Below are 25,235 nucleotides of genomic sequence, written 5' to 3' on the forward strand. Positions count from 1 at the left end.
GAGTGAGTAAAGTAGAAACAGGAGATACGAGGTTACCTTAGTAAATAGAGTCAGAGTGAGTAAAGTAGAAACAGGAGATACGAGGTTACCTTAGTAAATAGAGTCAGAGTGGGTAAAGTAGAAACAGTAGATACCAGGTTACCTTAGTAAATAGAGTCAGAGTGGGTAAAGTAGAAACAGTAGACACGAGGTTACCGTACTAAATAGAGTCAGAGTGGGTAAAGTAGAAACAGTAGATACCAGGTTACCTTAGTAAATAGAGTCAGAGTGGGTGAAATAGAAACAGTAGATACCAGGTTACCTTAGTAAATAGAGTCAGAGTGGGTAAAGTAGAAACAGTAGATATGAGGTTACCGTAGTAAATAGTCAGAGTGGGTAAAGTAGAAACAGTAGACACGAGGTTACCTTAGTAAATAGAGTCAGAGTGGGTAAAGTAGAAACAGTAGACACGAGGTTACCTTAGTAAATAGAGTCAGAGTGGGTAAAGTAGAAACAGTAGACACGAGGTTACCGTAGTAAATAGAGTCAGAGTGGGTAAAGTAGAAACAGTAGACACGAGGTTACCTTAGTAAATAGAGTCAGAGTGGGTAAAGTAGAAACAGTAGATACGAGGTTACCTTAGTAAATAGAGTCAGAGTGGGTAAAGTAGAAACAGTAGACACGAGGTTACCTTAGTAAATAGAGTCAGAGTGGGTAAAGTAGAAACAGTAGACACGAGGTTACCTTAGTAAATAGAGTCAGAGTGGGTAAAGTAGAAACAGTAGATACGAGGTTACCGTAGTAAATAGAGTCAGAGTGGGTAAAGTAGAAACAGTAGATACGAGGTTACCTTAGTAAATAGAGTCAGAGTGGGTAAAGTAGAAACAGGAGATACGAGGTTACCTTAGTAAATAGAGTCAGAGTGGGTAAAGTAGAAACAGTAGATACGAGGTTACCGTAGTAAATAGAGTCAGAGTGGGTAAAGTAGAAACAGTAGATATGAGGTTACCGTAGTAAATAGAGTCAGAGTGGGTAAAGTAGAAACAGTAGACACGAGGTTACCTTAGTAAATAGAGTCAGAGTGGGTAAAGTAGAAACAGTAGACACGAGGTTACCTTAGTAAATAGAGTCAGAGTGGGTAAAGTAGAAACAGTAGACACGAGGTTACCGTAGTAAATAGAGTCAGAGTGGGTAAAGTAGAAACAGTAGACACGAGGTTACCTTAGTAAATAGAGTCAGAGTGGGTAAAGTAGAAACAGTAGATACGAGGTTACCTTAGTAAATAGAGTCAGAGTGGGTAAAGTAGAAACAGTAGACACGAGGTTACCTTAGTAAATAGAGTCAGAGTGGGTAAAGTAGAAACAGTAGACACGAGGTTACCTTAGTAAATAGAGTCAGAGTGAGTAAAGTAGAAACAGGAGATACGAGGTTACCTTAGTAAATAGAGTCAGAGTGAGTAAAGTAGAAACAGGAGATACGAGGTTACCTTAGTAAATAGAGTCAGAGTGAGTAAAGTAGAAACAGGAGATACGAGGTTACCTTAGTAAATAGAGTCAGAGTGGGTAAAGTAGAAACAGTAGATACCAGGTTACCTTAGTAAATAGAGTCAGAGTGGGTAAAGTAGAAACAGTAGACACGAGGTTACCGTACTAAATAGAGTCAGAGTGGGTAAAGTAGAAACAGTAGATACCAGGTTACCTTAGTAAATAGAGTCAGAGTGGGTGAAATAGAAACAGTAGATACCAGGTTACCTTAGTAAATAGAGTCAGAGTGGGTAAAGTAGAAACAGTAGATATGAGGTTACCGTAGTAAATAGAGTCAGAGTGGGTAAAGTAGAAACAGTAGACACGAGGTTACCTTAGTAAATAGAGTCAGAGTGGGTAAAGTAGAAACAGTAGACACGAGGTTACCTTAGTAAATAGAGTCAGAGTGGGTAAAGTAGAAACAGTAGACACGAGGTTACCGTAGTAAATAGAGTCAGAGTGGGTAAAGTAGAAACAGTAGACACGAGGTTACCTTAGTAAATAGAGTCAGAGTGGGTAAAGTAGAAACAGTAGATACGAGGTTACCTTAGTAAATAGAGTCAGAGTGGGTAAAGTAGAAACAGTAGACACGAGGTTACCTTAGTAAATAGAGTCAGAGTGGGTAAAGTAGAAACAGTAGACACGAGGTTACCTTAGTAAATAGAGTCAGAGTGGGTAAAGTAGAAACAGTAGATACGAGGTTACCTTAGTAAATAGAGTCAGAGTGGGTAAAGTAGAAACAGTAGACACGAGGTTACCTTAGTAAATAGAGTCAGAGTGGGTAAAGTAGAAACAGTAGACACGAGGTTACCATAGTAAATAGAGTCAGAGTGGGTAAAGTAGAAACAGTAGACACGAGGTTACCTTAGTAAATAGAGTCAGAGTGAGTAAAGTAGAAACAGGAGATACGAGGTTACCTTAGTAAATAGAGTCAGAGTGGGTAAAACAGTAAAAACAGTAGATACCAGGTTATCTTAGTAAATAGAGTCAGAGTGGGTAAAGCAGTAGAAACAGTAGATACGAGGTTACCGTAGTAAATAGAGTCAGAGTGGGAAAAGTAGAAACAGTAGATACCAGGTTACCTAAGTAAATAGAGTCAGAGTGGGTAAAGTAGAAACAGTAGATACCAGGTTACCTTAGTAAATAGAGTCAGAGTGGGTAAAGTAGAAACAGTAGATACCAGGTTACCTTAGTAAATAGAGTCAGAGTGAGTAAAGTAGAAACAGTAGATACGAGGTTAACGTAGTAAATAGAGTCAGAGTGGGTAAAGCAGTAGAAACAGTAGATACGAGGTTACCTTAGTAAATAGAGTCAGAGTGGGTAAAGCAGTAGAAACAGTAGATACCAGGTTACCTTAGTAAATAGAGTCAGAGTGGGTAAAGTAGAAACAGTAGATACGAGGTTACCTTAATAAATAGAGTCAGAGTGGGTAAAGTAGAAACAGTAGACACGAGGTTACCTTAGTAAATAGAGTCAGAGTGGGTAAAGCAGTAGAAACAGTAGATACGAGGTTACCGTACTAAATAGAGTTAGAGTGGGTAAAGTAGAAACAGTAGATACCAGGTTACCTTAGTAAATAGAGTCAGAGTGGGTAAAGCAGTAAAAACAGTAGATACGAGGTTACCTTAGTAAATAGAGTCAGAGTGGGTAAAGCAGTAGAAACAGTAGATACGAGGTTACCGTAGTAAATAGAGTCAGAGTGGGAAAAGTAGAAACAGTAGATACCAGGTTACCTAAGTAAATAGAGTCAGAGTGGGTAAAGTAGAAACAGTAGATACCAGGTTACCTTAGTAAATAGAGTCAGAGTGGGTAAAGTAGAAACAGTAGATACCAGGTTACCTTAGTAAATAGAGTCAGAGTGAGTAAAGTAGAAACAGTAGATACGAGGTTACCGTAGTAAATAGAGTCAGAGTGGGTAAAGTACAAACAGGAGATACGAGGTTACCTTAGTAAATAGAGTCAGAGTGGGTAAAGCAGTAGAAACAGTAGATACCAGGTTACCTAAGTAAATAGAGTCAGAGTGGGTAAAGTAGAAACAGTAGATACCAGGTTACCTTAGTAAATAGAGTCAGAGTGGGTAAAGTAGAAACAGTAGATACCAGGTTACCTTAGTAAATAGAGTCAAAGTGGGTAAAGCAGTAGAAACAGTAGATACGAGGTTACCGTAGTAAATAGAGTCAGAGTGGGTAAAGTAGAAACAGTAGATACGAGGTTACCTTAATAAATAGAGTCAGAGTGGGTAAAGTAGAAACAGTAGATACGAGGTTACCTTAGTAAATAGAGTCAGAGTGGGTAAAGCAGTAGAAACAGTAGATACGAGGTTACCGTACTAAATAGAGTTAGAGTGGGTAAAGTAGAAACAGTAGATACCAGGTTACCTTAGTAAATAGAGTCAGAGTGGGTAAAGTAGAAACAGTAGATACGAGGTTACCGTTGTAAATAGTCAGAGTGGGTAAAGTAGAAACAGTAGATACCAGGTTACCTTAGTAAATAGAGTCAGAGTGGGTAAAGCAGTAGAAACAGTAGATACGAGGTTACCGTAGTAAATAGAGTCAGAGTGGGTAAAGTAGAAACAGGAGATACGAGGTTACCGTAGTAAATAGAGTCAGAGTGGGTAAAGCAGTAGAAACAATAGATACGAGGTTACCGTAGTAAATAGAGTCAGAGTGGGTAAAGCAGTAGAAACAATAGATACGAGGTTACCGTAGTAAATAGAGTCAGAGTGGGTAAAGCAGTAGAAACAATAGATACGAGGTTACCGTAGTAAATAGAGTCAGAGTGGGTAAAGTAGAAACAGTAGATACGAGGTTACCTTAGTAAATAGAGTCAGAGTGGGTAAAGTAGAAACAGTAGACACGAGGTTACCTTAGTAAATAGAGTCAGAGTGGGTAAAGTAGAAACAGTAGACACGAGGTTACCTTAGTAAATAGAGTCAGAGTGGGTAAAGTAGAAACAGTAGACACGAGGTTACCTTAGTAAATAGAGTCAGAGTGGGTAAAGTAGAAACAGTAGATACGAGGTTACCGTAGTAAATAGAGTCAGAGTGGGTAAAGTAGAAACAGTAGATACGAGGTTACCGTAGTAAATAGAGTCAGAGTGGGTAAAGTAGAAACAGTAGACACGAGGTTACCTTAGTAAATAGAGTCAGAGTGGGTAAAGTAGAAACAGTAGATACGAGGTTACCTTAGTAAATAGAGTCAGAGTGGGTAAAGTAGAAACAGTAGACACGAGGTTACCTTAGTAAATAGAGTCAGAGTGGGTAAAGTAGAAACAGTAGACACGAGGTTACCTTAGTAAATAGAGTCAGAGTGAGTAAAGTAGAAACAGGAGATACGAGGTTACCTTAGTAAATAGAGTCAGAGTGAGTAAAGTAGAAACAGGAGATACGAGGTTACCTTAGTAAATAGAGTCAGAGTGAGTAAAGTAGAAACAGGAGATACGAGGTTACCTTAGTAAATAGAGTCAGAGTGGGTAAAGTAGAAACAGTAGATACCAGGTTACCTTAGTAAATAGAGTCAGAGTGGGTAAAGTAGAAACAGTAGATACCAGGTTACCTTAGTAAATAGAGTCAGAGTGGGTGAAATAGAAACAGTAGATACCAGGTTACCTTAGTAAATAGAGTCAGAGTGGGTAAAGCAGTAGAAACAGTAGATACGAGGTTACCGTACTAAATAGAGTTAGAGTGGGTAAAGTAGAAACAGTAGATACCAGGTTACCTTAGTAAATAGAGTCAGAGTGGGTAAAGCAGTAAAAACAGTAGATACGAGGTTACCTTAGTAAATAGAGTCAGAGTGGGTAAAGCAGTAGAAACAGTAGATACGAGGTTACCGTAGTAAATAGAGTCAGAGTCGGAAAAGTAGAAACAGTAGATACCAGGTTACCTAAGTAAATAGAGTCAGAGTGGGTAAAGTAGAAACAGTAGATACCAGGTTACCTTAGTAAATAGAGTCAGAGTGGGTAAAGTAGAAACAGTAGATACCAGGTTACCTTAGTAAATAGAGTCAGAGTGAGTAAAGTAGAAACAGTAGATACGAGGTTACCGTAGTAAATAGAGTCAGAGTGGGTAAAGCAGTAGAAACAGTAGATACGAGGTTACCTTAGTAAATAGAGTCAGAGTGGGTAAAGCAGTAGAAACAGTAGATACGAGGTTACCGTACTAAATAGAGTTAGAGTGGGTAAAGTAGAAACAGTAGATACCAGGTTACCTTAGTAAATAGAGTCAGAGTGGGTAAAGTAGAAACAGTAGATACGAGGTTACCGTTGTAAATAGTCAGAGTGGGTAAAGTAGAAACAGTAGATACCAGGTTACCTTAGTAAATAGAGTCAGAGTGGGTAAAGCAGTAGAAACAGTAGATACGAGGTTACCGTAGTAAATAGAGTCAGAGTGGGTAAAGTAGAAACAGTAGACACGAGGTTACCTTAGTAAATAGAGTCAGAGTGAGTAAAGTAGAAACAGGAGATACGAGGTTACCTTAGTAAATAGAGTCAGAGTGAGTAAAGTAGAAACAGGAGATACGAGGTTACCTTAGTAAATAGAGTCAGAGTGAGTAAAGTAGAAACAGGAGATACGAGGTTACCTTAGTAAATAGAGTCAGAGTGGGTAAAGTAGAAACAGTAGATACCAGGTTACCTTAGTAAATAGAGTCAGAGTGGGTAAAGTAGAAACAGTAGACACGAGGTTACCGTACTAAATAGAGTCAGAGTGGGTAAAGTAGAAACAGTAGATACCAGGTTACCTTAGTAAATAGAGTCAGAGTGGGTGAAATAGAAACAGTAGATACCAGGTTACCTTAGTAAATAGAGTCAGAGTGGGTAAAGTAGAAACAGTAGATATGAGGTTACCGTAGTAAATAGTCAGAGTGGGTAAAGTAGAAACAGTAGACACGAGGTTACCTTAGTAAATAGAGTCAGAGTGGGTAAAGTAGAAACAGTAGACACGAGGTTACCTTAGTAAATAGAGTCAGAGTGGGTAAAGTAGAAACAGTAGACACGAGGTTACCGTAGTAAATAGAGTCAGAGTGGGTAAAGTAGAAACAGTAGACACGAGGTTACCTTAGTAAATAGAGTCAGAGTGGGTAAAGTAGAAACAGTAGATACGAGGTTACCTTAGTAAATAGAGTCAGAGTGGGTAAAGTAGAAACAGTAGACACGAGGTTACCTTAGTAAATAGAGTCAGAGTGGGTAAAGTAGAAACAGTAGACACGAGGTTACCTTAGTAAATAGAGTCAGAGTGGGTAAAGTAGAAACAGTAGATACGAGGTTACCTTAGTAAATAGAGTCAGAGTGGGTAAAGTAGAAACAGTAGACACGAGGTTACCTTAGTAAATAGAGTCAGAGTGGGTAAAGTAGAAACAGTAGACACGAGGTTACCATAGTAAATAGAGTCAGAGTGGGTAAAGTAGAAACAGTAGACACGAGGTTACCTTAGTAAATAGAGTCAGAGTGAGTAAAGTAGAAACAGGAGATACGAGGTTACCTTAGTAAATAGAGTCAGAGTGGGTAAAACAGTAAAAACAGTAGATACCAGGTTATCTTAGTAAATAGAGTCAGAGTGGGTAAAGCAGTAGAAACAGTAGATACGAGGTTACCGTAGTAAATAGAGTCAGAGTGGGTAAAGTAGAAACAGTAGATACCAGGTTACCTTAGTAAATAGAGTCAGAGTGAGTAAAGTAGAAACAGTAGATACGAGGTTAACGTAGTAAATAGAGTCAGAGTGGGTAAAGCAGTAGAAACAGTAGATACGAGGTTACCTTAGTAAATAGAGTCAGAGTGGGTAAAGCAGTAGAAACAGTAGATACCAGGTTACCTTAGTAAATAGTCAAAGTGGGTAGAGCAGTAGAAACAGTAGATACGAGGTTACCTTAGTAAATAGAGTCAGAGTGGGTAAAGTAGAAACAGTAGATACGAGGTTACCTTAATAAATAGAGTCAGAGTGGGTAAAGTAGAAACAGTAGACACGAGGTTACCTTAGTAAATAGAGTCAGAGTGGGTAAAGCAGTAGAAACAGTAGATACGAGGTTACCGTACTAAATAGAGTTAGAGTGGGTAAAGTAGAAACAGTAGATACCAGGTTACCTTAGTAAATAGAGTCAGAGTGGGTAAAGCAGTAAAAACAGTAGATACGAGGTTACCTTAGTAAATAGAGTCAGAGTGGGTAAAGCAGTAGAAACAGTAGATACGAGGTTACCGTACTAAATAGAGTTAGAGTGGGTAAAGTAGAAACAGTAGATACCAGGTTACCTTAGTAAATAGAGTCAGAGTGGGTAAAGCAGTAAAAACAGTAGATACGAGGTTACCTTAGTAAATAGAGTCAGAGTGGGTAAAGCAGTAGAAACAGTAGATACGAGGTTACCGTAGTAAATAGAGTCAGAGTGGGAAAAGTAGAAACAGTAGATACCAGGTTACCTAAGTAAATAGAGTCAGAGTGGGTAAAGTAGAAACAGTAGATACCAGGTTACCTTAGTAAATAGAGTCAGAGTGGGTAAAGTAGAAACAGTAGATACCAGGTTACCTTAGTAAATAGAGTCAGAGTGAGTAAAGTAGAAACAGTAGATACGAGGTTACCGTAGTAAATAGAGTCAGAGTGGGTAAAGTACAAACAGGAGATACGAGGTTACCTTAGTAAATAGAGTCAGAGTGGGTAAAGCAGTAGAAACAGTAGATACGAGGTTACCTTAGTAAATAGAGTCAGAGTGGGTAAAGCAGTAGAAACAGTAGATACCAGGTTACCTTAGTAAATAGTCAAAGTGGGTAGAGCAGTAGAAACAGTAGATACCAGGTTACCTTAGTAAATAGAGTCAAAGTGGGTAAAGCAGTAGAAACAGTAGATACGAGGTTACCGTAGTAAATAGAGTCAGAGTGGGTAAAGTAGAAACAGTAGATACGAGGTTACCTTAATAAATAGAGTCAGAGTGGGTAAAGTAGAAACAGTAGATACGAGGTTACCTTAGTAAATAGAGTCAGAGTGGGTAAAGCAGTAGAAACAGTAGATACGAGGTTACCGTACTAAATAGAGTTAGAGTGGGTAAAGTAGAAACAGTAGATACCAGGTTACCTTAGTAAATAGAGTCAGAGTGGGTAAAGTAGAAACAGTAGATACGAGGTTACCGTTGTAAATAGTCAGAGTGGGTAAAGTAGAAACAGTAGATACCAGGTTACCTTAGTAAATAGAGTCAGAGTGGGTAAAGCAGTAGAAACAGTAGATACGAGGTTACCGTAGTAAATAGAGTCAGAGTGGGTAAAGAAGAAACAGGAGATACGAGGTTACCGTAGTAAATAGAGTCAGAGTGGGTAAAGCAGTAGAAACAATAGATACGAGGTTACCGTAGTAAATAGAGTCAGAGTGGGTAAAGCAGTAGAAACAATAGATACGAGGTTACCGTAGTAAATAGAGTCAGAGTGGGTAAAGCAGTAGAAACAATAGATACGAGGTTACCGTAGTAAATAGAGTCAGAGTGGGTAAAGTAGAAACAGTAGATACGAGGTTACCTTAGTAAATAGAGTCAGAGTGGGTAAAGTAGAAACAGTAGACACGAGGTTACCTTAGTAAATAGAGTCAGAGTGGGTAAAGTAGAAACAGTAGACACGAGGTTACCTTAGTAAATAGAGTCAGAGTGGGTAAAGTAGAAACAGTAGACACGAGGTTACCGTAGTAAATAGAGTCAGAGTGGGTAAAGTAGAAACAGTAGACACGAGGTTACCTTAGTAAATAGAGTCAGAGTGGGTAAAGTAGAAACAGTAGATACGAGGTTACCTTAGTAAATAGAGTCAGAGTGGGTAAAGTAGAAACAGTAGACACGAGGTTACCTTAGTAAATAGAGTCAGAGTGGGTAAAGTAGAAACAGTAGACACGAGGTTACCTTAGTAAATAGAGTCAGAGTGAGTAAAGTAGAAACAGGAGATACGAGGTTACCTTAGTAAATAGAGTCAGAGTGAGTAAAGTAGAAACAGGAGATACGAGGTTACCTTAGTAAATAGAGTCAGAGTGAGTAAAGTAGAAACAGGAGATACGAGGTTACCTTAGTAAATAGAGTCAGAGTGGGTAAAGTAGAAACAGTAGATACCAGGTTACCTTAGTAAATAGAGTCAGAGTGGGTAAAGTAGAAACAGTAGATACCAGGTTACCTTAGTAAATAGAGTCAGAGTGGGTGAAATAGAAACAGTAGATACCAGGTTACCTTAGTAAATAGAGTCAGAGTGGGTAAAGCAGTAGAAACAGTAGATACGAGGTTACCGTACTAAATAGAGTTAGAGTGGGTAAAGTAGAAACAGTAGATACCAGGTTACCTTAGTAAATAGAGTCAGAGTGGGTAAAGCAGTAAAAACAGTAGATACGAGGTTACCTTAGTAAATAGAGTCAGAGTGGGTAAAGCAGTAGAAACAGTAGATACGAGGTTACCGTAGTAAATAGAGTCAGAGTGGGAAAAGTAGAAACAGTAGATACCAGGTTACCTAAGTAAATAGAGTCAGAGTGGGTAAAGTAGAAACAGTAGATACCAGGTTACCTTAGTAAATAGAGTCAGAGTGGGTAAAGTAGAAACAGTAGATACCAGGTTACCTTAGTAAATAGAGTCAGAGTGAGTAAAGTAGAAACAGTAGATACGAGGTTACCGTAGTAAATAGAGTCAGAGTGGGTAAAGTAGAAACAGGAGATACGAGGTTACCTTAGTAAGTAGAGTCAGAGTGGGTAAAGCAGTAGAAACAGTAGATACGAGGTTACCTTAGTAAATAGAGTCAGAGTGGGTAAAGCAGTAGAAACAGTAGATACGAGGTTACCGTACTAAATAGAGTTAGAGTGGGTAAAGTAGAAACAGTAGATACCAGGTTACCTTAGTAAATAGAGTCAGAGTGGGTAAAGTAGAAACAGTAGATACGAGGTTACCGTTGTAAATAGTCAGAGTGGGTAAAGTAGAAACAGTAGATACCAGGTTACCTTAGTAAATAGAGTCAGAGTGGGTAAAGCAGTAGAAACAGTAGATACGAGGTTACCGTAGTAAATAGAGTCAGAGTGGGTAAAGTAGAAACAGTAGACACGAGGTTACCTTAGTAAATAGAGTCAGAGTGAGTAAAGTAGAAACAGGAGATACGAGGTTACCTTAGTAAATAGAGTCAGAGTGAGTAAAGTAGAAACAGGAGATACGAGGTTACCTTAGTAAATAGAGTCAGAGTGAGTAAAGTAGAAACAGGAGATACGAGGTTACCTTAGTAAATAGAGTCAGAGTGGGTAAAGTAGAAACAGTAGATACCAGGTTACCTTAGTAAATAGAGTCAGAGTGGGTAAAGTAGAAACAGTAGACACGAGGTTACCGTACTAAATAGAGTCAGAGTGGGTAAAGTAGAAACAGTAGATACCAGGTTACCTTAGTAAATAGAGTCAGAGTGGGTGAAATAGAAACAGTAGATACCAGGTTACCTTAGTAAATAGAGTCAGAGTGGGTAAAGTAGAAACAGTAGATATGAGGTTACCGTAGTAAATAGAGTCAGAGTGGGTAAAGTAGAAACAGTAGACACGAGGTTACCTTAGTAAATAGAGTCAGAGTGGGTAAAGTAGAAACAGTAGACACGAGGTTACCTTAGTAAATAGAGTCAGAGTGGGTAAAGTAGAAACAGTAGACACGAGGTTACCGTAGTAAATAGAGTCAGAGTGGGTAAAGTAGAAACAGTAGACACGAGGTTACCTTAGTAAATAGAGTCAGAGTGGGTAAAGTAGAAACAGTAGATACGAGGTTACCTTAGTAAATAGAGTCAGAGTGGGTAAAGTAGAAACAGTAGACACGAGGTTACCTTAGTAAATAGAGTCAGAGTGGGTAAAGTAGAAACAGTAGACACGAGGTTACCTTAGTAAATAGAGTCAGAGTGGGTAAAGTAGAAACAGTAGATACGAGGTTACCTTAGTAAATAGAGTCAGAGTGGGTAAAGTAGAAACAGTAGACACGAGGTTACCTTAGTAAATAGAGTCAGAGTGGGTAAAGTAGAAACAGTAGACACGAGGTTACCATAGTAAATAGAGTCAGAGTGGGTAAAGTAGAAACAGTAGACACGAGGTTACCTTAGTAAATAGAGTCAGAGTGAGTAAAGTAGAAACAGGAGATACGAGGTTACCTTAGTAAATAGAGTCAGAGTGGGTAAAACAGTAAAAACAGTAGATACCAGGTTATCTTAGTAAATAGAGTCAGAGTGGGTAAAGCAGTAGAAACAGTAGATACGAGGTTACCGTAGTAAATAGAGTCAGAGTGGGAAAAGTAGAAACAGTAGATACCAGGTTACCTAAGTAAATAGAGTCAGAGTGGGTAAAGTAGAAACAGTAGATACCAAGTTACCTTAGTAAATAGAGTCAGAGTGGGTAAAGTAGAAACAGTAGATACCAGGTTACCTTAGTAAATAGAGTCAGAGTGAGTAAAGTAGAAACAGTAGATACGAGGTTACCGTAGTAAATAGAGTCAGAGTGGGTAAAGAAGAAACAGGAGATACGAGGTTACCGTAGTAAATAGAGTCAGAGTGGGTAAAGCAGTAGAAACAATAGATACGAGGTTACCGTAGTAAATAGAGTCAGAGTGGGTAAAGCAGTAGAAACAATAGATACGAGGTTACCGTAGTAAATAGAGTCAGAGTGGGTAAAGCAGTAGAAACAATAGATACGAGGTTACCGTAGTAAATAGAGTCAGAGTGGGTAAAGTAGAAACAGTAGATACGAGGTTACCTTAGTAAATAGAGTCAGAGTGGGTAAAGTAGAAACAGTAGACACGAGGTTACCTTAGTAAATAGAGTCAGAGTGGGTAAAGTAGAAACAGTAGACACGAGGTTACCTTAGTAAATAGAGTCAGAGTGGGTAAAGTAGAAACAGTAGACACGAGGTTACCGTAGTAAATAGAGTCAGAGTGGGTAAAGTAGAAACAGTAGACACGAGGTTACCTTAGTAAATAGAGTCAGAGTGGGTAAAGTAGAAACAGTAGATACGAGGTTACCTTAGTAAATAGAGTCAGAGTGGGTAAAGTAGAAACAGTAGACACGAGGTTACCTTAGTAAATAGAGTCAGAGTGGGTAAAGTAGAAACAGTAGACACGAGGTTACCTTAGTAAATAGAGTCAGAGTGAGTAAAGTAGAAACAGGAGATACGAGGTTACCTTAGTAAATAGAGTCAGAGTGAGTAAAGTAGAAACAGGAGATACGAGGTTACCTTAGTAAATAGAGTCAGAGTGAGTAAAGTAGAAACAGGAGATACGAGGTTACCTTAGTAAATAGAGTCAGAGTGGGTAAAGTAGAAACAGTAGATACCAGGTTACCTTAGTAAATAGAGTCAGAGTGGGTAAAGTAGAAACAGTAGATACCAGGTTACCTTAGTAAATAGAGTCAGAGTGGGTGAAATAGAAACAGTAGATACCAGGTTACCTTAGTAAATAGAGTCAGAGTGGGTAAAGCAGTAGAAACAGTAGATACGAGGTTACCGTACTAAATAGAGTTAGAGTGGGTAAAGTAGAAACAGTAGATACCAGGTTACCTTAGTAAATAGAGTCAGAGTGGGTAAAGCAGTAAAAACAGTAGATACGAGGTTACCTTAGTAAATAGAGTCAGAGTGGGTAAAGCAGTAGAAACAGTAGATACGAGGTTACCGTAGTAAATAGAGTCAGAGTGGGAAAAGTAGAAACAGTAGATACCAGGTTACCTAAGTAAATAGAGTCAGAGTGGGTAAAGTAGAAACAGTAGATACCAGGTTACCTTAGTAAATAGAGTCAGAGTGGGTAAAGTAGAAACAGTAGATACCAGGTTACCTTAGTAAATAGAGTCAGAGTGAGTAAAGTAGAAACAGTAGATACGAGGTTACCGTAGTAAATAGAGTCAGAGTGGGTAAAGTAGAAACAGGAGATACGAGGTTACCTTAGTAAGTAGAGTCAGAGTGGGTAAAGCAGTAGAAACAGTAGATACGAGGTTACCTTAGTAAATAGAGTCAGAGTGGGTAAAGCAGTAGAAACAGTAGATACGAGGTTACCGTACTAAATAGAGTTAGAGTGGGTAAAGTAGAAACAGTAGATACCAGGTTACCTTAGTAAATAGAGTCAGAGTGGGTAAAGTAGAAACAGTAGATACGAGGTTACCGTTGTAAATAGTCAGAGTGGGTAAAGTAGAAACAGTAGATACCAGGTTACCTTAGTAAATAGAGTCAGAGTGGGTAAAGCAGTAGAAACAGTAGATACGAGGTTACCGTAGTAAATAGAGTCAGAGTGGGTAAAGTAGAAACAGTAGACACGAGGTTACCTTAGTAAATAGAGTCAGAGTGAGTAAAGTAGAAACAGGAGATACGAGGTTACCTTAGTAAATAGAGTCAGAGTGAGTAAAGTAGAAACAGGAGATACGAGGTTACCTTAGTAAATAGAGTCAGAGTGAGTAAAGTAGAAACAGGAGATACGAGGTTACCTTAGTAAATAGAGTCAGAGTGGGTAAAGTAGAAACAGTAGATACCAGGTTACCTTAGTAAATAGAGTCAGAGTGGGTAAAGTAGAAACAGTAGACACGAGGTTACCGTACTAAATAGAGTCAGAGTGGGTAAAGTAGAAACAGTAGATACCAGGTTACCTTAGTAAATAGAGTCAGAGTGGGTGAAATAGAAACAGTAGATACCAGGTTACCTTAGTAAATAGAGTCAGAGTGGGTAAAGTAGAAACAGTAGATATGAGGTTACCGTAGTAAATAGAGTCAGAGTGGGTAAAGTAGAAACAGTAGACACGAGGTTACCTTAGTAAATAGAGTCAGAGTGGGTAAAGTAGAAACAGTAGACACGAGGTTACCTTAGTAAATAGAGTCAGAGTGGGTAAAGTAGAAACAGTAGACACGAGGTTACCGTAGTAAATAGAGTCAGAGTGGGTAAAGTAGAAACAGTAGACACGAGGTTACCTTAGTAAATAGAGTCAGAGTGGGTAAAGTAGAAACAGTAGATACGAGGTTACCTTAGTAAATAGAGTCAGAGTGGGTAAAGTAGAAACAGTAGACACGAGGTTACCTTAGTAAATAGAGTCAGAGTGGGTAAAGTAGAAACAGTAGACACGAGGTTACCTTAGTAAATAGAGTCAGAGTGGGTAAAGTAGAAACAGTAGATACGAGGTTACCTTAGTAAATAGAGTCAGAGTGGGTAAAGTAGAAACAGTAGACACGAGGTTACCTTAGTAAATAGAGTCAGAGTGGGTAAAGTAGAAACAGTAGACACGAGGTTACCATAGTAAATAGAGTCAGAGTGGGTAAAGTAGAAACAGTAGACACGAGGTTACCTTAGTAAATAGAGTCAGAGTGAGTAAAGTAGAAACAGGAGATACGAGGTTACCTTAGTAAATAGAGTCAGAGTGGGTAAAACAGTAAAAACAGTAGATACCAGGTTATCTTAGTAAATAGAGTCAGAGTGGGTAAAGCAGTAGAAACAGTAGATACGAGGTTACCGTAGTAAATAGAGTCAGAGTGGGAAAAGTAGAAACAGTAGATACCAGGTTACCTAAGTAAATAGAGTCAGAGTGGGTAAAGTAGAAACAGTAGATACCAAGTTACCTTAGTAAATAGAGTCAGAGTGGGTAAAGTAGAAACAGTAGATACCAGGTTACCTTAGTAAATAGAGTCAGAGTGAGTAAAGTAGAAACAGTAGATACGAGGTTACCGTAGTAAATAGAGTCAGAGTGGGTAAAGTACAAACAGGAGATACGAGGTTACCTTAGTAAATAGAGTCAGAGTGGGTAAAGCAGTAGAAACAGTAGATACGAGGTTACCTTAGTAAATAGAGTCAGAGTGGGTAAAGCAGTAGAAACAGTAGATACCAGGTTACCTTAGTAAATAGTCAAAGTGGGTAGAGCAGTAGAAACAGTAGATACCAGGTTACCTTAGTAAATAGAGTCAAAGTGGGTAAAGCAGTAGAAACAGTAGATACGAGGTTACCTTAATAAATAGAGTCAGAGTGGGTAAAGTAGAAACAGTAGATACGAGGTTACCTTAATAAATAGAGTCAGAGTGGGTAAAGTAGAAACAGTAGATACGAGGTTACCTTAATAAATAGAGTCAGAGTGGGTAAAGTAGAAACAGTAGATACGAGGTTACCTTAGTAAATAGAGTCAGAGTGGGTAAAGCAGTAGAAACAGTAGATACGAGGTTACCGTACTAAATAGAGTTAGAGTGGGTAAAGTAGAAACAGTAGATACCAGGTTACCTTAGTAAATAGAGTCAGAGTGGGTAAAGTAGAAACAGTAGATACGAGGTTACCGTTGTAAATAGTCAGAGTGGGTAAAGTAGAAACAGTAGACACGAGGTTACCTTAATAAATAGAGTCAGAGTGGGTAAAGTAGAAACAGTAGATACGAGGTTACCGTTGTAAATAGTCAGAGTGGGTAAAGTAGAAACAGTAGATACCAGGTTACCTTAGTAAATAGAGTCAGAGTGGGTAAAGTAGAAACAGTAGATACGAGGTTACCGTTGTAAATAGTCAGAGTGGGTAAAGTAGAAACAGTAGATACCAGGTTACCTTAGTAAATAGAGTCAGAGTGGGTAAAGCAGTAGAAACAGTAGATACGAGGTTACCGTAGTAAATAGAGTCAGAGTGGGTAAAGTAGAAACAGGAGATACGAGGTTACCGTAGTAAATAGAGTCAGAGTGGGTAAAGCAGTAGAAACAATAGATACGAGGTTACCGTAGTAAATAGAGTCAGAGTGGGTAAAGCAGTAGAAACAATAGATACGAGGTTACCGTAGTAAATAGAGTCAGAGTGGGTAAAGCAGTAGAAACAATAGATACGAGGTTACCGTAGTAAATAGAGTCAGAGTGGGTAAAGTAGAAACAGTAGATACGAGGTTACCTTAGTAAATAGAGTCAGAGTGGGTAAAGTAGAAACAGTAGACACGAGGTTACCTTAGTAAATAGAGTCAGAGTGGGTAAAGTAGAAACAGTAGACACGAGGTTACCTTAGTAAATAGAGTCAGAGTGGGTAAAGTAGAAACAGTAGACACGAGGTTACCGTAGTAAATAGAGTCAGAGTGGGTAAAGTAGAAACAGTAGACACGAGGTTACCTTAGTAAATAGAGTCAGAGTGGGTAAAGTAGAAACAGTAGATACGAGGTTACCTTAGTAAATAGAGTCAGAGTGGGTAAAGTAGAAACAGTAGACACGAGGTTACCTTAGTAAATAGAGTCAGAGTGGGTAAAGTAGAAACAGTAGACACGAGGTTACCTTAGTAAATAGAGTCAGAGTGAGTAAAGTAGAAACAGGAGATACGAGGTTACCTTAGTAAATAGAGTCAGAGTGAGTAAAGTAGAAACAGGAGATACGAGGTTACCTTAGTAAATAGAGTCAGAGTGAGTAAAGTAGAAACAGGAGATACGAGGTTACCTTAGTAAATAGAGTCAGAGTGGGTAAAGTAGAAACAGTAGATACCAGGTTACCTTAGTAAATAGAGTCAGAGTGGGTAAAGTAGAAACAGTAGATACCAGGTTACCTTAGTAAATAGAGTCAGAGTGGGTGAAATAGAAACAGTAGATACCAGGTTACCTTAGTAAATAGAGTCAGAGTGGGTAAAGCAGTAGAAACAGTAGATACGAGGTTACCGTACTAAATAGAGTTAGAGTGGGTAAAGTAGAAACAGTAGATACCAGGTTACCTTAGTAAATAGAGTCAGAGTGGGTAAAGCAGTAAAAACAGTAGATACGAGGTTACCTTAGTAAATAGAGTCAGAGTGGGTAAAGCAGTAGAAACAGTAGATACGAGGTTACCGTAGTAAATAGAGTCAGAGTGGGAAAAGTAGAAACAGTAGATACCAGGTTACCTAAGTAAATAGAGTCAGAGTGGGTAAAGTAGAAACAGTAGATACCAGGTTACCTTAGTAAATAGAGTCAGAGTGGGTAAAGTAGAAACAGTAGATACCAGGTTACCTTAGTAAATAGAGTCAGAGTGAGTAAAGTAGAAACAGTAGATACGAGGTTACCGTAGTAAATAGAGTCAGAGTGGGTAAAGTAGAAACAGGAGATACGAGGTTACCTTAGTAAGTAGAGTCAGAGTGGGTAAAGCAGTAGAAACAGTAGATACGAGGTTACCTTAGTAAATAGAGTCAGAGTGGGTAAAGCAGTAGAAACAGTAGATACGAGGTTACCGTACTAAATAGAGTTAGAGTGGGTAAAGTAGAAACAGTAGATACCAGGTTACCTTAGTAAATAGAGTCAGAGTGGGTAAAGTAGAAACAGTAGATACGAGGTTACCGTTGTAAATAGTCAGAGTGGGTAAAGTAGAAACAGTAGATACCAGGTTACCTTAGTAAATAGAGTCAGAGTGGGTAAAGCAGTAGAAACAGTAGATACGAGGTTACCGTAGTAAATAGAGTCAGAGTGGGTAAAGTAGAAACAGGAGATACGAGGTTACCGTAGTAAATAGAGTCAGAGTGGGTAAAGCAGTAGAAACAATAGATACGAGGTTACCGTAGTAAATAGAGTCAGAGTGGGTAAAGCAGTAGAAACAATAGATACGAGGTTACCGTAGTAAATAGAGTCAGAGTGGGTAAAGCAGTAGAAACAATAGATACGAGGTTACCGTAGTAAATAGAGTCAGAGTGGGTAAAGTAGAAACAGTAGATACGAGGTTACCTTAGTAAATAGAGTCAGAGTGGGTAAAGTAGAAACAGTAGACACGAGGTTACCTTAGTAAATAGAGTCAGAGTGGGTAAAGTAGAAACAGTAGACACGAGGTTACCTTAGTAAATAGAGTCAGAGTGGGTAAAGTAGAAACAGTAGACACGAGGTTACCGTAGTAAATAGAGTCAGAGTGGGTAAAGTAGAAACAGTAGACACGAGGTTACCTTAGTAAATAGAGTCAGAGTGGGTAAAGTAGAAACAGTAGATACGAGGTTACCTTAGTAAATAGAGTCAGAGTGGGTAAAGTAGAAACAGTAGACACGAGGTTACCTTAGTAAATAGAGTCAGAGTGAGTAAAGTAGAAACAGGAGATACGAGGTTACCTTAGTAAATAGAGTCAGAGTGAGTAAAGTAGAAACAGGAGATACGAGGTTACCTTAGTAAATAGAGTCAGAGTGAGTAAAGTATAAACAGGAGATACGAGGTTACCTTAGTAAATAGAGTCAGAGTGGGTAAAGTAGAAACAGTAGATACCAGGTTACCTTAGTAAATAGAGTCAGAGTGGGTAAAGTAGAAACAGTAGACACGAGGTTACCGTACTAAATAGAGTCAGAGTGGGTAAAGTAGAAACAGTAGATACCAGGTTACCTTAGTAAATAGAGTCAGAGTGGGTGAAATAGAAACAGTAGATACCAGGTTACCTTAGTAAATAGAGTCAGAGTGGGTAAAGTAGAAACAGTAGATATGAGGTTACCGTAGTAAATAGAGTCAGAGTGGGTAAAGTAGAAACAGACACGAGGTTACCTTAGTAAATAGAGTCAGAGTGGGTAAAGTAGAAACAGTAGACACGAGGTTACCTTAGTAAATAGAGTCAGAGTGGGTAAAGTAGAAACAGTAGACACGAGGTTACCGTAGTAAATAGAGTCAGAGTGGGTAAAGTAGAAACAGTAGACACGAGGTTACCTTAGTAAATAGAGTCAGAGTGGGTAAAGTAGAAACAGTAGATACGAGGTTACCTTAGTAAATAGAGTCAGAGTGGGTAAAGTAGAAACAGTAGACACGAGGTTACCTTAGTAAATAGAGTCAGAGTGGGTAAAGTAGAAACAGTAGACACGAGGTTACCTTAGTAAATAGAGTCAGAGTGGGTAAAGTAGAAACAGTAGATACGAGGTTACCGTACTAAATAGAGTTAGAGTGGGTAAAGTAGAAACAGTAGATACCAGGTTACCTTAGTAAATAGAGTCAGAGTGGGTAAAGTAGAAACAGTAGATACGAGGTTACCGTTGTAAATAGTCAGAGTGGGTAAAGTAGAAACAGTAGATACCAGGTTACCTTAGTAAATAGAGTCAGAGTGGGTAAAGCAGTAGAAACAGTAGATACGAGGTTACCGTAGTAAATAGAGTCAGAGTGGGTAAAGTAGAAACAGGAGATACGAGGTTACCGTAGTAAATAGAGTCAGAGTGGGTAAAGCAGTAGAAACAATAGATACGAGGTTACCGTAGTAAATAGAGTCAGAGTGGGTAAAGCAGTAGAAACAATAGATACGAGGTTACCGTAGTAAATAGAGTCAGAGTGGGTAAAGCAGTAGAAACAATAGATACGAGGTTACCGTAGTAAATAGAGTCAGAGTGGGTAAAGCAGTAGAAACAGTAGATACGAGGTTACCTTAGTAAATAGAGTCAGAGTGGGTAAAGTAGAAACAGTAGACACGAGGTTACCTTAGTAAATAGAGTCAGAGTGGGTAAAGTAGAAACAGTAGACACGAGGTTACCTTAGTAAATAGAGTCAGAGTGGGTAAAGTAGAAACAGTAGACACGAGGTTACCGTAGTAAATAGAGTCAGAGTGGGTAAAGTAGAAACAGTAGACACGAGGTTACCTTAGTAAATAGAGTCAGAGTGGGTAAAGTAGAAACAGTAGATACGAGGTTACCTTAGTAAATAGAGTCAGAGTGGGTAAAGTAGAAACAGTAGACACGAGGTTACCTTAGTAAATAGAGTCAGAGTGAGTAAAGTAGAAACAGGAGATACGAGGTTACCTTAGTAAATAGAGTCAGAGTGAGTAAAGTAGAAACAGGAGATACGAGGTTACCTTAGTAAATAGAGTCAGAGTGGGTAAAGTAGAAACAGTAGATACCAGGTTACCTTAGTAAATAGAGTCAGAGTGGGTAAAGTAGAAACAGTAGACACGAGGTTACCGTACTAAATAGAGTCAGAGTGGGTAAAGTAGAAACAGTAGATACCAGGTTACCTTAGTAAATAGAGTCAGAGTGGGTGAAATAGAAACAGTAGATACCAGGTTACCTTAGTAAATAGAGTCAGAGTGGGTAAAGTAGAAACAGTAGATATGAGGTTACCGTAGTAAATAGAGTCAGAGTGGGTAAAGTAGAAACAGGAGATACGAGGTTACCTTAGTAAATAGAGTCAGAGTGGGTAAAGTAGAAACAGTAGACACGAGGTTACCTTAGTAAATAGAGTCAGAGTGGGTAGTGTAGAAACAGACACGAGGTTACCTTAGTAAATAGAGTCAGAGTGGGTAAAGTAGAAACAGTAGACACGAGGTTACCTTAGTAAATAGAGTCAGAGTGGGTAAAGTAGAAACAGTAGACACGAGGTTACCGTAGTAAATAGAGTCAGAGTGGGTAAAGTAGAAACAGTAGACACGAGGTTACCTTAGTAAATAGAGTCAGAGTGGGTAAAGTAGAAACAGTAGATACGAGGTTACCTTAGTAAATAGAGTCAGAGTGGGTAAAGTAGAAACAGTAGACACGAGGTTACCTTAGTAAATAGAGTCAGAGTGAGTAAAGTAGAAACAGGAGATACGAGGTTACCTTAGTAAATAGAGTCAGAGTGAGTAAAGTAGAAACAGGAGATACGAGGTTACCTTAGTAAATAGAGTCAGAGTGGGTAAAGTAGAAACAGTAGATACCAGGTTACCTTAGTAAATAGAGTCAGAGTGGGTAAAGTAGAAACAGTAGACACGAGGTTACCGTACTAAATAGAGTCAGAGTGGGTAAAGTAGAAACAGTAGATACCAGGTTACCTTAGTAAATAGAGTCAGAGTGGGTGAAATAGAAACAGTAGATACCAGGTTACCTTAGTAAATAGAGTCAGAGTGGGTAAAGTAGAAACAGTAGATATGAGGTTACCGTAGTAAATAGAGTCAGAGTGGGTAAAGTAGAAACAGACACGAGGTTACCTTAGTAAATAGAGTCAGAGTGGGTAAAGTAGAAACAGTAGACACGAGGTTACCTTAGTAAATAGAGTCAGAGTGGGTAAAGTAGAAACAGTAGACACGAGGTTACCGTAGTAAATAGAGTCAGAGTGGGTAAAGTAGAAACAGTAGACACGAGGTTACCTTAGTAAATAGAGTCAGAGTGGGTAAAGTAGAAACAGTAGATACGAGGTTACCTTAGTAAATAGAGTCAGAGTGGGTAAAGTAGAAACAGTAGACACGAGGTTACCTTAGTAAATAGAGTCAGAGTGGGTAAAGTAGAAACAGTAGACACGAGGTTACCTTAGTAAATAGAGTCAGAGTGGGTAAAGTAGAAACAGTAGATACGAGGTTACCTTAGTAAATAGAGTCAGAGTGGGTAAAGTAGAAACAGTAGACACGAGGTTACCTTAGTAAATAGAGTCAGAGTGGGTAAAGTAGAAACAGTAGACACGAGGTTACCATAGTAAATAGAGTCAGAGTGGGTAAAGTAGAAACAGTAGACACGAGGTTACCTTAGTAAATAGAGTCAGAGTGAGTAAAGTAGAAACAGGAGATACGAGGTTACCTTAGTAAATAGAGTCAGAGTGGGTAAAACAGTAAAAACAGTAGATACCAGGTTATCTTAGTAAATAGAGTCAGAGTGGGTAAAGTAGAAACAGTAGATATGAGGTTACCGTAGTAAATAGAGTCAGAGTGGGTAAAGCAGTAGAAACAGTAGATACGAGGTTACCGTAGTAAATAGAGTCAGAGTGGGAAAAGTAGAAACAGTAGATACCAGGTTACCTAAGTAAATAGAGTCAGAGTGGGTAAAGTAGAAACAGTAGATACCAGGTTACCTTAGTAAATAGAGTCAGAGTGGGTAAAGTAGAAACAGTAGATACCAGGTTACCTTAGTAAATAGAGTCAGAGTGAGTAAAGTAGAAACAGTAGATACGAGGTTACCGTAGTAAATAGAGTCAGAGTGGGTAAAGTAGAAACAGGAGATACGAGGTTACCTTAGTAAATAGAGTCAGAGTGGGTAAAGCAGTAGAAACAGTAGATACGAGGTTACCTTAGTAAATAGAGTCAGAGTGGGTAAAGTAGAAACAGGAGATACGAGGTTACCTTAGTAAATAGAGTCAGAGTGAGTAAAGTAGAAACAGTAGATACGAGGTTACCGTAGTAAATAGAGTCAGAGTGGGTAAAGTAGAAACAGGAGATACGAGGTTACCTTAGTAAATAGAGTCAGAGTGGGTAAAGCAGTAGAAACAGTAGATACCAGGTTACCTTAGTAAATAGTCAAAGTGGGTAGAGCAGTAGAAACAGTAGATACCAGGTTACCTTAGTAAATAGAGTCAAAGTGGGTAAAGCAGTAGAAACAATAGATACGAGGTTACCGTAGTAAATAGTCAGAGTGGGTAAAGTAGAAACAGTAGATACGAGGTTACCTTAATAAATAGAGTCAGAGTGGGTAAAGTAGAAACAGGAGATACGAGGTTACCTTAGTAAATAGAGTCAGAGTGGGTAAAGCAGTAGAAACAGTAGATACGAGGTTACCTTAGTAAATAGAGTCAGAGTGGGTAAAGCAGTAGAAACAGTAGATACGAGGTTACCGTACTAAATAGAGTTAGAGTGGGTAAAGTAGAAACAGTAGATACCAGGTTACCTTAGTAAATAGAGTCAGAGTGGGTAAAGCAGTAAAAACAGTAGATACCATGTTATCTTAGTAAATAGAGTCAGAGTGGGTAAAGCAGTAGAAACAGTAGATACGAGGTTACCGTAGTAAATAGAGTCAGAGTGGGAAAAGTAGAAACAGTAGATACCAGGTTACCTTAGTAAATAGAGTCAGAGTGGGTAAAGTAGAAACAGTAGACACGAGGTTACCTTAGTAAATAGAGTCAGAGTGGGTAAAGTAGAAACAGTAGATACGAGGTTACCTTAGTAAATAGAGTCAGAGTGGGTAAAGCAGTAAAAACAGTAGATACCATGTTATCTTAGTAAATAGAGTCAGAGTGGGTAAAGCAGTAGAAACAGTAGATACGAGGTTACCGTAGTAAATAGAGTCAGAGTGGGAAAAGTAGAAACAGTAGATACCAGGTTACCTTAGTAAATAGAGTCAGAGTGGGTAAAGTAGAAACAGTAGACACGAGGTTACCTTAGTAAATAGAGTCAGAGTGGGTAAAGTAGAAACAGTAGATACGAGGTTACCTTAGTAAATAGAGTCAGAGTGGGTAAAGTAGAAACAGTAGACACGAGGTTACCTTAGTAAATAGAGTCAGAGTGGGTAAAGTAGAAACAGTAGACACGAGGTTACCATAGTAAATAGAGTCAGAGTGGGTAAAGTAGAAACAGTAGACACGAGGTTACCTTAGTAAATAGAGTCAGAGTGAGTAAAGTAGAAACAGGAGATACGAGGTTACCTTAGTAAATAGAGTCAGAGTGGGTAAAACAGTAAAAACAGTAGATACCAGGTTATCTTAGTAAATAGAGTCAGAGTGGGTAAAGCAGTAGAAACAGTAGATACGAGGTTACCGTAGTAAATAGAGTCAGAGTGGAAAAAGTAGAAACAGTAGATACCAGGTTACCTAAGTAAATAGAGTCAGAGTGGGTAAAGTAGAAACAGTAGATACCAGGTTACCTTAGTAAATAGAGTCAGAGTGGGTAAAGTAGAAACAGTAGATACCAGGTTACCTTAGTAAATAGAGTCAGAGTGAGTAAAGTAGAAACAGTAGATACGAGGTTACCGTAGTAAATAGAGTCAGAGTGGGTAAAGTAGAAACAGGAGATACGAGGTTACCTTAGTAAATAGAGTCAGAGTGGGTAAAGCAGTAGAAACAGTAGATACGAGGTTACCTTAGTAAATAGAGTCAGAGTGGGTAAAGTAGAAACAGGAGATACGAGGTTACCTTAGTAAATAGAGTCAGAGTGAGTAAAGTAGAAACAGTAGATACGAGGTTACCGTAGTAAATAGAGTCAGAGTGGGTAAAGTAGAAACAGGAGATACGAGGTTACCTTAGTAAATAGAGTCAGAGTGGGTAAAGCAGTAGAAACAGTAGATACCAGTTTACCTTAGTAAATAGTCAAAGTGGGTAGAGCAGTAGAAACAGTAGATACCAGGTTACCTTAGTAAATAGAGTCAAAGTGGGTAAAGCAGTAGAAACAGTAGATACGAGGTTACCGTAGTAAATAGAGTCAGAGTGGGTAAAGTAGAAACAGTAGATACGAGGTTACCTTAATAAATAGAGTCAGAGTGGGTAAAGTAGAAACAGGAGATACGAGGTTACCTTAGTAAATAGAGTCAGAGTGGGTAAAGCAGTAGAAACAGTAGATACGAGGTTACCTTAGTAAATAGAGTCAGAGTGGGTAAAGCAGTAGAAACAGTAGATACGAGGTTACCGTACTAAATAGAGTTAGAGTGGGTAAAGTAGAAACAGTAGATACCAGGTTACCTTAGTAAATAGAGTCAGAGTGGGTAAAGCAGTAAAAACAGTAGATACCATGTTATCTTAGTAAATAGAGTCAGAGTGGGTAAAGCAGTAGAAACAGTAGATACGAGGTTACCGTAGTAAATAGAGTCAGAGTGGGAAAAGTAGAAACAGTAGATACCAGGTTACCTAAGTAAATAGAGTCAGAGTGGGTAAAGTAGAAACAGTAGATACCAGGTTACCTTAGTAAATAGAGTCAGAGTGGGTAAAGTAGAAACAGTAGATACCAGGTTACCTTAGTAAATAGAGTCAGAGTGAGTAAAGTAGAAACAGTAGATACGAGGTTACCGTAGTAAATAGAGTCAGAGTGGGTAAAGTAGAAACAGGAGATACGAGGTTACCTTAGTAAATAGAGTCAGAGTGGGTAAAGCAGTAGAAACAGTAGATACGAGGTTACCTTAGTAAATAGAGTCAGAGTGGGTAAAGCAGTAGAAACAGTAGATACCAGGTTACCTTAGTAAATAGTCAAAGT

Source organism: Sebastes fasciatus, unplaced genomic scaffold (genome assembly GCF_043250625.1).
Source record: "Sebastes fasciatus isolate fSebFas1 unplaced genomic scaffold, fSebFas1.pri Scaffold_25, whole genome shotgun sequence".
NCBI classification, from domain to species: Eukaryota; Metazoa; Chordata; class Actinopteri; order Perciformes; family Sebastidae; genus Sebastes; species Sebastes fasciatus.